At 48.5% G+C, this 10,258-nt stretch overlaps 1 protein-coding gene across 19 annotated transcripts in view; it reads left to right on the top strand.

Moving 5' to 3' along the window:
- The first annotated feature begins 9,668 nt into the window (after nt 1–9,668).
- The window catches only part of PTPRF (protein tyrosine phosphatase receptor type F), a 384,390-nt gene continuing 383,800 nt past the window's right edge, over nt 9,669–10,258 (top strand). For 13 of the 19 annotated variants that reach the window (XM_065071648.1, XM_065071647.1, XM_065071644.1 and 10 more), the window contains exon 1: nt 9,912–10,061. The gene's annotated coding sequence lies outside the window, so the exon portion shown is untranslated. Of the gene's footprint in view, nt 9,827–9,911; nt 10,062–10,258 lie in introns of those variants that run through there. The other 6 variants (XM_065071641.1, XM_065071633.1, XM_065071624.1 and 3 more) reach the window with 5 other exon arrangements.

The following is a 10,258-nucleotide window of genomic DNA, read 5'->3' as shown; positions in this document are numbered from 1 at the left end:
CAGTGCCTCCAGCCTGCTCGGAGGAGAAGGCTCAGGTTCTGCATCCTGCTGGGGAACCGGGATAGAGACTCCAAGAGCAAACAGGAGGAGAAGAAGGTGTTGTTGCCAGGGTTGGGATGGGGGGATTGCAACTGTTGCTACCATGAGGGGCTGCCTCCCTGCTCAGAGACGGGAAAACCGGAGGGTAGAGAAGAATTGTTGTCTGGCACAGAGGTTCTCTCTCCTTCTGCCTCTCTGATGCAACATATAAAAAGATGAAGTGTATCCAGGATTCACCCCAGTGCTGGCTGAGCTGTGCCCCAACAGTAATGCAAAGCAGCTACCTGAATTTACAGCTGCTTTAGACGGCAGGCGCAGAACATAGCAACCAAAGCCTGCAGCACTTTCAGTCCTACGGCTGGAAGTACTGATATATGCTTTAACCTACAGAAACCGTTTAAATTCAAAGCAGGCACGAAGCAATACCCTTTACATTAGGCCGTAATTTTGCATATAATTTAGGCCATCATAAACTATCACTGCTGCAGAAAGAAATGTCAGTTGTCCGACAGCAAGCACATAAATGTGGCACACAGCCCTGCCTTCCCAGCGCCGCGGCTCTGCAGCCCGGCCTCGCACACCTGCACCTGCCGCTGCTGGCAGGTCTAAGGGAAAATGCATTGACATTAAAACTTGCTTTTTTTTGGCTATATGAGTTTTAATCCAGAGCTGTCCCCCTGATTTTATTCACACTGCAGCTCCTTCTGTTAATGAAATGGAAAACCTGTTATCAGGTAGGAATAAGATGACATGGATGGTTGTTTTGGTGGTAACACCAACTTTTTCTAGATTGAACTGTATGTGAAGGTCAGGTCTTAAAATACTGAGCATACCTGGCTATGCGTGACCATGCCCCTCATAAGGAAAATGGGCAAAGTCTTGTCCCAGCGGCAGCTCTGATCTGCCCCAGGTGCTGGGGAAAGTGGCAGCGGGTGGGAGGAAGACATGAAACAGAGTGGGCTCATCTTCTTCCCAGCTGCCTGCAGCAAATCCACGCCTGACCACAGCAGCTGAAGCTGGCTTTTTTCCCCCTTCTTTGCAGTTCCATTTTTATCAGTTTTGATTGCTCCAAATCAATTCCTAAGACAGTGTATGATGCTACAGTGCGCCACAGGAATGCCCGTGGGAACTGATTTGTACAACATTTTTACAGATCATTTTGTATCTTATGAGAGTGAGATTTTGAGTGGCGGTTTTATTTCTTGATCACCAAGATGAATTGTTTGGGAATTTGGGGTTCTTTACTTGCTTTTTAAAAATCCCTTAGTTTATTACACCTCTCCTCCTGAGTTTTCCACTCGGAACCAGCTGGAGGATAAGGAGAGCAGAACCTGAGCCCATGGTTTAAACCAAATGTGAATCTGATGATCACACTATTTTCTTTCGATGTCTTTTCTAAAACGTGGTTCTTAGTGCAAATAAAAATACAAAGCATAAACGAGAAGAAAAGAAAAAACACACCTTCCTGCTAGTATCCCATGGAATGAAAAGCAGAGGAAAAATATATAGGATTATAATTTTTCCTGTTTTGTGGATTTGGGGGTGTTACCCTGAAAAGCATCAACAATGATTTTGGGGAAACAGGAACACAGAACTGTTCAAACCAGCCCAGCCCAGACATCCATACAGCCCCATGTTCTGCCATGACCAGCAGCAACTGATGGAGCAGAAGGTGTAAAAACTGATGGGACGTGTGTGGACTGCTCTGTTCTCAACGTGTTCTCAGCCTGACCTCTAATAGTTAAAGGCTGACTTGCACCCAAAACCAGAAAACTGCTGGATCGTTTTAGTAATGAAATATGGCAACACAAAATATTCTTGGTATCAGCGGAATGTAGCGCAGAGATAACATAAAAATTGTGAAAATCTTCAACATGTCAGCAGGGCACATAGAAGGGACGAAAGAATGAAGATTGCGGGTGACACCCCCAGCCTCTTGGTCACAAGCAGATCTCACAAACCGAAACTTTACCCGAACAAAACAAAGACCCCAGCACAGCAGGCACAGCCCTCCTCCTTGGGATAGAATGGGGAGAGAGAACAAATCACTCGAGCCTGACATGAGTCACATCACTTCATGCATGAATGAAAGGTGCTCAGATACTACAGCCATGAGCCCAGGTCAAGGACCTATACAAAGAAAATTTGGCAAGTGACGTGCTAAAGCTGTTAAAAAGGCTTGCGAGTGGGAAAATGTGGGGGAGAGAAATAAAAGCGTGGGTGAGTTCAGCAGCTCTGTTTTAAAGTTTGGCTTGGAGGCAGTCCCAGCAAGGAGAGTTTGGAGATACAGAGAGGACGGCTGGTCCGCAGGGCAGCGACTCAGCCCTGCAAGTGCTCAGCAGGGGAGTGCTCCAGGGGCTGTGTGTGTGTGTGTGTATGTGCATGTACATGGTGTGTGTGTACCTGCGTGTGTGCACATGTGTGCAGGAGGGAACAGGGATGGAGAGAGAAGAAAGACATAGAAAAGCCCAAAGAGCTGCTGGGATGAGTGTCAGCAGAATTGAAAAGGCAGGCGAGGCTTGGTCTGGACTGAGGAGAAAGACTTGTTGCTTTCTATAGGGGCCATGGTTCAGGCAAAAGACAGCCAGGAATGCCCAGCCAGCCCATTTCATTTGCTGAGCATGCCTAACCCTTCAGTTTTGGAGCAATGCCATCTCAAGATGCTTTTAAAAACAAACCCCAAGCCCACTCTGTAATATTTACAGTGATTACTGGAGCCAACTCTCTCACGTTTTGAACAGCACCCTTTATTCCCAAGTTTTAACAAAGTATCCTGTTCCTCACCCACTTTATTGCTCTTAAACTTACAGACAGTCATCTTCAGAGTTGGGACACATTTTTCAGGAACAGGCTTCCGCATCCATTGCTCTGAACATCTTAATGGGATGTGTCGGGTTGTGCACTTAGAAAGGACACTGGTATTATCGCACAAAAGTAACTGTTATGCTGACAGGCTGCATGTTTCTGCTAGAACTGTGATGGAAAGTTAAATTTAAACAAAATTTATGCCCTGAAATTCTGTCCATCTTCAACAGGAAAAGCTATAACCTCCCTGGTGCACAAAGCAGCCCTTGCCGCTGATGTCTGGAGCCTGCACCTGTTATTCCAACAGAGGTGACCTCTGAAACAAGAAAGCCATTCTGTGTAAACACTGAATTAAGTGAGTTTCCCCATGTCTCCTCAAATAACACCCAAATATCTTTTCTTGTCAAAATCTTGTACTTGTCCCACAGTATACACAGTAAATCATGACAATCGGTGACTTACTTGAAGGCTGGAGCCCAAAGCAAGAAGTGCTGGTGCTGAAAGAAGTTTAACCAGTCACCAGCCTCTAAAATATTAAGCTATAAAATACAGATCTTTTTTTTTTTTTACAAGAGCAGACTTAAATGACCTGTCAAGACAGCTGGTCCCTGATATTTTGTTGGTTTAGTTTGTTTGGTTGGTTTTTGTTTTGGTTTTTTAATTTGGTTTGGTTTTTTTTGTTTTGTTTTGTTTTGTTTGGTGGTAGAAGGAATGAATTAAAGAAAAACAAAATTAGGGGATCATTTCAGCTTAATTCTATAAGATGTCCTGCAACAGGGTAGCAAAGTTCTGGGAACCATATAAAAGTCTTGCTGAAGTTTATGAGATTAAGCATCATATACCCCACATTCTTGCTTCTTTCTGGGGGCAAATCCTGTCCTGTGAGTGCTGTGAGGATTAGTCCTGCAGACCAGAGGAGGACGGGCTGCCCCAGGCTCGTACCCGCCAGCGCAGGGGTGCGTCCCACCACGGCCGCACAGCACAGCCCTGACACCTTCCCAGCACCGCGGTGCTCCCATGACGGTCACACAGTCCGGCTGTGAGGATTAGTCCTGCAGACCAGAGGAGGACGGGCTGCCCCAGGCTCGTACCCGCCAGCGCAGGGGTGCGTCCCACCACGGCCACACAGCACAGCCCTGACACCTTCCCAGCACCGCGGTGCTCCCATGACGGTCACACAGTCCGGCCACTGCAAACCGGTCACTGCTGGGATGCTGAGCTTCACGCTGAGAAAATTCACTGTTGGCTGTAAGCGGAATAAGTACAGTTCAGCCACGAAATTCCACTTCTGCCAAGTTTGCGGCTGCCTGTGGCGCTCCAGGCCAGCTCTGGCACCTGTCACACTACAACCAGGAGATCACAGCATTCACATGCACAGCCGGGCAGCCCCAAACCCTCCTCTGCGCCCATGCTGGAGAAGAATGGAGTGCTCAAATTCTTCCGCTTGATTTCTCCGCAGTTCTCAGCTGCGGAGAGGAGCTACAGCAATGGTGCTGTGCCCGAGGGCTCCTGCCACCCTTCCGAAGCCACTCTTGCCGTTCGCACACAAAAGGCTGTGATTAGGTGATGTGGGAGCAATACTTTATTCCCATCACTTTTTCAGGGCTACAGCTCTCAAACACTGAAGTAAGAATATGGGGACTTCCCATTTATTGCACCTTGACAATTTCAGATCTGATCTTCTAAGTTAAAAAGAAAATTTGGTAAACAGCAATCATGCCAGCACTTCTGGGCATACAAATGTCAATCCAGTGTATTTGCCCTGCTTGCCTGTCTTCTGTTGCAGCAGCACCACAGCCAGGATGATCCTTCTCCCACTTACACTTACTGCTCTCTGAATTACCATTTTATCTTCGGTGGCTGTTGTCAGAGGGTGCTGCACGCAGAACTGAGGGCAGAATCCATGCTGCAATCAGATCTGATGATACCATCAAAGAAAACTACTAGCTTTGCAATCCAACAAAATATTAAAAGCTGGTTAGAGGTGGAGTTCTCTGAGGGAGGAGCAGCCGCTTGGGCAGAATAATTTTTGGTGCTGGGGAAGAGTATTTTGGGGTGCTTGCCTTGCTTTAATGCGAAAGATTTGTCATGACTTCATCTGCTACTTGGTTGTGAGCTGAAAATTTGAGGTGGATTTTTATTGCAGAAAGAGGGTGTGGAAAAGTTTAGTCAGCACAAAAGTTTAACCTAACTAACAAGGTCTATAAATTTGCTGCAAAGATAAGGGGATGCCACTCCCTTTCCCATCTCATTGCTTATGAGGACAAGCATTTAATCAAAACCCACTCTTGTACACACGCGCAGTGTTAGTGGCATTCCTCATCGCATACTTAAAACACAAGCTGAAATTTTAAACATGCAGTAATCCTCCCCTTGCAGTTGATAGATACGTTGGCATCCGCAGCTCAAGCACTTGCAGCACGGATTGATGCCTTTGTATTTAAGAGACCTCGTGTATTTTTCTTTGCTGAGAGTTTGTGCCGGCCTTTTTGGAATCTAGGTAAACTTTTCACATCCAGGAAGAAATTCTATAGCTTATTTATGCTTAATGTTAAGAAACATCTCATACCTTACTAGCATCACTTAGGATTTTTTTGGTCTGTTTAACACTGAAGGAAGGAAGCTAGCCCGTTAATTTTCTCTTTTAATGTACTAATGTAGAGAAAAATATATTTTATTTTTATTATCGTACACAAATATTTATATTCACGTGTAATAAAGATGTTTTTACTCCTTGTTTATTTTCTTTAGGTCTTTATGGCAATTCCTTAGAAAGCACAACATGTATCTAACTGCACTACAGACTTCAGAGGCTTTATCTTGCAGCTGTGACGTGTTTTGTCAAGGCCCTGAACAGACTAATGGCTTTTACTGCTTCAACCTGCCCCACCTGGCACCTCCACACACCCATCCTCTGCCCATTGGCCCAAGGGCTGTATTTAAGCCGAGGCCTGAGTTCTTATTTTCTCTTGGAAATATGTTGGGGACATGGTGGTTTTCAGTTGTCTTCTGTTGTTGCTTTCTTTCCCACCCTAATTTATTTAATATCTTTTGTTTCTAACCATATTTTCTAGCTATAGACTTGACTTAGGCATAGGGTTAGAATATAGCTTCATTTCCACTTTTGCTTTGTAGTAGGGGTTACATTACAGTTCTATTCTAGTTTGGGGTCTTTTTGTTATGCTTAATCAAACTTCATGTCTAGATGTAATATTTCAATTATTTACTTATCACTTCCTAGTATTTATTAGTGAACCTGTTATCAGGGCTTTGTTAGCCAATACTTCACAGCTGTACCTGGATCAGTAAGCATTTGACTGCCTTTTTCACCCATTTTTAGTTCATTCTGGTTTGTGGGGATATTTCTGCTTTAGTTACTGTGTAACACACGCAGGGCTTGAAAAAGCAAGAAAACACTGACTCTAAATTTACATTTTGTGTTTTATTGTCTGTTAAGTTTTTCAGTGGTTAGTCTTCAGTTTTCTTGAATTGAGTACTTAACTGTCCTTATAGAAAAGGCATACTAAGTAGAAGCATCTAAAACTGATATTATGGGTTGTGTTATTGTTATGGCTATGTCCTGTTAAATTTCTATGTTTAGTAGTGTTTTGATGGACTTGTACTTTAAGTGATCTGATGTGCTGTGTAACTTATGCAGCTGTTAAGACGTGGTACATCAGACTGACTTCATAAACTGACCTGAGGAATTAATCTATTTGGTTTTATAAGACATATAGTAACTGATATATGGCTAGAAAGGACTCAGGTTATCGAATTCAGCATCTCAATTGCTAAACTGGACTGCTGCTTGTGTAGAGTTTTACTAAAGGTCTAAGAAAAACTATAAGTGGGTTGTGTTGAGACTAGTACTGAAAGCAGTAGTTTGCCCCTGGCAAAAGTTACAAGTCTTGGCCTGGAAATGGAAGCAAAGGCTACTTCAGCATTGTGGCTGCAGTTTTCTTGTAACACCAACTTTCAGTTCTTCAATTAAGTAGAAGCTGTAGTGAAGCAGAATTAAGGGCAAGTTGTTATTCTCAGCTTAAATATTCCCCAGTCCAGACAACCTAATGCTGCAGATGAAGCAGCATTAGGGCTGGTCTCTCCAAGGCTGCAGTTACTTGAATTGGAGAAGAACAGAAATGGGCAACGCACATCTTTATTATTATTAGGAGCAAAACATAGTATTCTAATAATACTGTCTTACAAAGGAAATTAAAGTCTTGGGGGCAATATTGAAAAAATGGTGGGCAGTCAGTCATGTCCATATGGTCCTCAAGCTGTGCTGTCAAGCAGATCTGCAGATGGAGATGTATTAACTTACATGAGCACCAAGTTGAGCACTGCACTAGGCACTTGTGAATCAGACCAGGAGAGGTGACAATACAATTGACAATTACTATAAAAAAAAGTCATCAAGAACACACCAAGAAAAAAAAGTTGGAAAAAGAAATACCTTCTGACAGGCTCTGCAGCTTACAGGTTCAATCCAGAGTGTTTAGCAACACCTGAAATGAGAAGGCAAGTTGTTCTGACAAGTCTTAAAAAAAAAAATTGGAATTGTGGTCTTTTGATTTTGTCCTGATTTATGTTAAGGGCAGGTAAACCCTGTCCCACACTACCTATTTGCTAGCTGGCTATCAAGTGGCACACATCACAAGGCCATGGGTGTGTATATTTGCTCTGAAGAACTGGTTCAAAAGGAAGGAAGAGCTACCAGGAGAAGTGACCTCCAAACCAGGTACTGCAAATACACACTGGGACTTTGTTTTCTGAAAAGCTTACCATTGAAATGGCTGGGCAGGCTGGAGCAGTGAGAGCTACTGAGATGATACAATGGGGTGCTGTAGTTAGATTGCTGGCTCAGTCTTGGGGCTTTAGGACTCTTGTAAGTCTCCTTCCAGAACATGCCAGTGTATCCCCTGCTAAGCAAACTGCTGAAGTGGATGCCTTTGCTTGGAGAACAGTGCCCCATGACTGCGGAGTCATCAGGTAAAGTAGTGACAAACTGGCTGCCTGTATTCAGTAAAGCATGAAGCACTGGTGCCTGTTGAGCTCACACCACTTGTAGCCTTCCAAGTTACGTCATGAAGGCACGGAGCACAGGGGAATACAGAGTTCTTTGTGGTAGCTGTATGTGAAAACTTTTTGTGATTCAGATGACTAATGACTTACACCCATGGGACAATAATTTACCTGCAAGTCTCAGCTAGAAGTTGCTGGGCATCAAAAGTTTGAGGCTGGTCTGTGTCAGTCATGTGAATCCAGATTTGCGAAAGTGTTTAGGAACCTGCACCTTTAGGTGTCTACAAATATCTTTAAAATGCCTTGTAGCTTCAGAGTTTTGCTCACAAGTTCATGAGCACCTGACAAGATTAGCAAAGCAGCAATAAATCACAAATCTTCCTTTTTTCAAGTGAACTTAAAAAACCTGTTGCTCCCACATAAAATGAACAGGGGTCAGGTGGATGGGACCCACCTTTAATTTGCCAGCATGGCTGCTGTGTGAGCTGGGGGAACAGCTCTGGTGGCTCTGTGAATCCCTGCTCTGGTGCAGGGATCTCATGGCTTCCGTGTGGTCTTGAACTCTGGCACAGCCTGAAGCAGATCCAAATTTTAACACGGAGAGCGGAGCCCATGGGCACTTTGGCAGCGCTGCGTGGCGCTTGGCCAGCAGTACTTACTCTAAGCTCTGTGGCCTTGCTGTGTAATGCACAGAAGGGCTGTTTTGCAGCAACATTTGGATACTGATGAGGAAGGAAAATATCCTCAGAACTAAAGGTTTTCCATATCAGAGCTCCCTGCTGAGTGGCAGGGGTGTAAGCCTGGCTTCAGGTGCTCAGTTTAGGGCAGAGGGAAGTGATGCATGAGGGACTGGGCATTGCACTCAGGAATGTGAAGCCCAGTGCTCCTCAGAGTGCTTCAGGCAACCATGCTGGGGCAGAGGAAGAACCTCCGCAAACTATTTGGCTCTTACCACCACTCTGTCTGATCAGAGATGAAAGAACAGCGAAGCATCCCCGAAGAACACAGTTAAAATGCATGAGGAGAAATCCTAGAGACCACAAAGGGCAAAAAAAAACCCCATGCGGTGGGAAATGCCGAAGCACCCCCAGCATAGTGTGCAGAGGAGATCGGCAGCGGGGCGAAACCACCAAGCACCGTGGTGTGGCCCACGCTGACGCAACACCAGTGCCCAGGAAGGGTTGGGCAACGGGCCAAAGAGCACTAACACAATCGGTGTAGCTGATTTAACCCTTCCACCATCCCAAGAGGTTGCAGAAAATCCCTCTCAGTTTTGCTGTTTCTTAGTTCAGGGCGCTGGATGGGGAAGAAGAAAGGAGTGGAGTAATTAAGCAGCTGAGGCAGCAGCGTGCTCACTGCCTGCACGGGCTGAACAACTCCGAACAGCCACAGCCGGCCAAACCGAGCATAAATCGCAACAGGTCTCAGCGTGGCGCTCACCCGCCGTGGAGCCCCCGCGGGTGGGTGCGCAAAGCTCCGCTCTGCCTCCCGACGGGCGCTCCTTGCACCCACCGGCTCCATCTCCCACCGGCGGCCCCGGGCCACCTCGGGTCTGACCGACACCCAGCCGGCACAGCCACCGGGCTGACGAGCGGCGGGACCGGGCGCGGGCAAGGGACGCCCCTCCGCGGCACGGCGGGGCCCCGGCCGGTTTTCCCCGCGTTGGCGGGGAGTGCGGCGCGGGGCCCCCCGGCTGCCAGGCCGGCTCTTTCCGGCGGCGCCGCGGGAGCGCCCGCCCCGGGCCGCGGCCGCGCCCCCCGCCCGCCCCCGCCCACACCTGGCCGGGGCGGGCCCTGCCCGCCGGCTGCGGGCCGACTCGGCGGGTAGGGCGGACGGGTGGCAGCTCAGCGGAGGCCGCGGTGGAGCGGAACGGAACGGAGCAGAGCGGGGGCTCGGTCGGGAGCAGCGCCGCGCCTCGCCGCGGGGCCGAGCGCGGCAGCCGGGGCTCAGCCCAAGCCAGGTGAGCCCGCGGGCGGCAGGTGGCGGCGCGGCGGCGGCGGGGCGGGCTGGCGGCGGGGCGAGCACGGCGCGCGGCCCCGGCGGGGGCGGGCTGGCGGCGGCGCGCGCGGAGCGCGGTCCCGCGCGGCGGCGGCTGAGGGAAAGGAGCGGAGCCACCGGGCGGCCGGCGGGGAGCGGAGCGGGTTCTCGCACGGCGCCCGGAGGCAGCATGCGGGCGGCGGAGCCCCGGAGCTCCGGTAAGTGGCTCGTCCGTGGTGCTTCCTTCCCCTCAGCCCAACGGTCCGCTCCCGGCACGGCGGGATCGTCTCCCGGGGAGCCGCTGAAGTCCGCCGCCTGTTGAGCCCCGCGATCGGCGCCCCCGAGCGCCGGCTCCTCCGGCCGCTTCGGCTCCGCCGCCGCCCCGGCTGCCCCGCGGGGGCCGCTGTGCGGTACC

This window comes from Columba livia, chromosome 8, assembly GCF_036013475.1.
Source record: "Columba livia isolate bColLiv1 breed racing homer chromosome 8, bColLiv1.pat.W.v2, whole genome shotgun sequence".
Lineage (NCBI taxonomy): Eukaryota > Metazoa > Chordata > Aves > Columbiformes > Columbidae > Columba > Columba livia.
The sequence above is the reverse complement of the archived record's forward strand: the minus strand, read 5'-3'. Positions and strand labels throughout refer to the sequence as shown.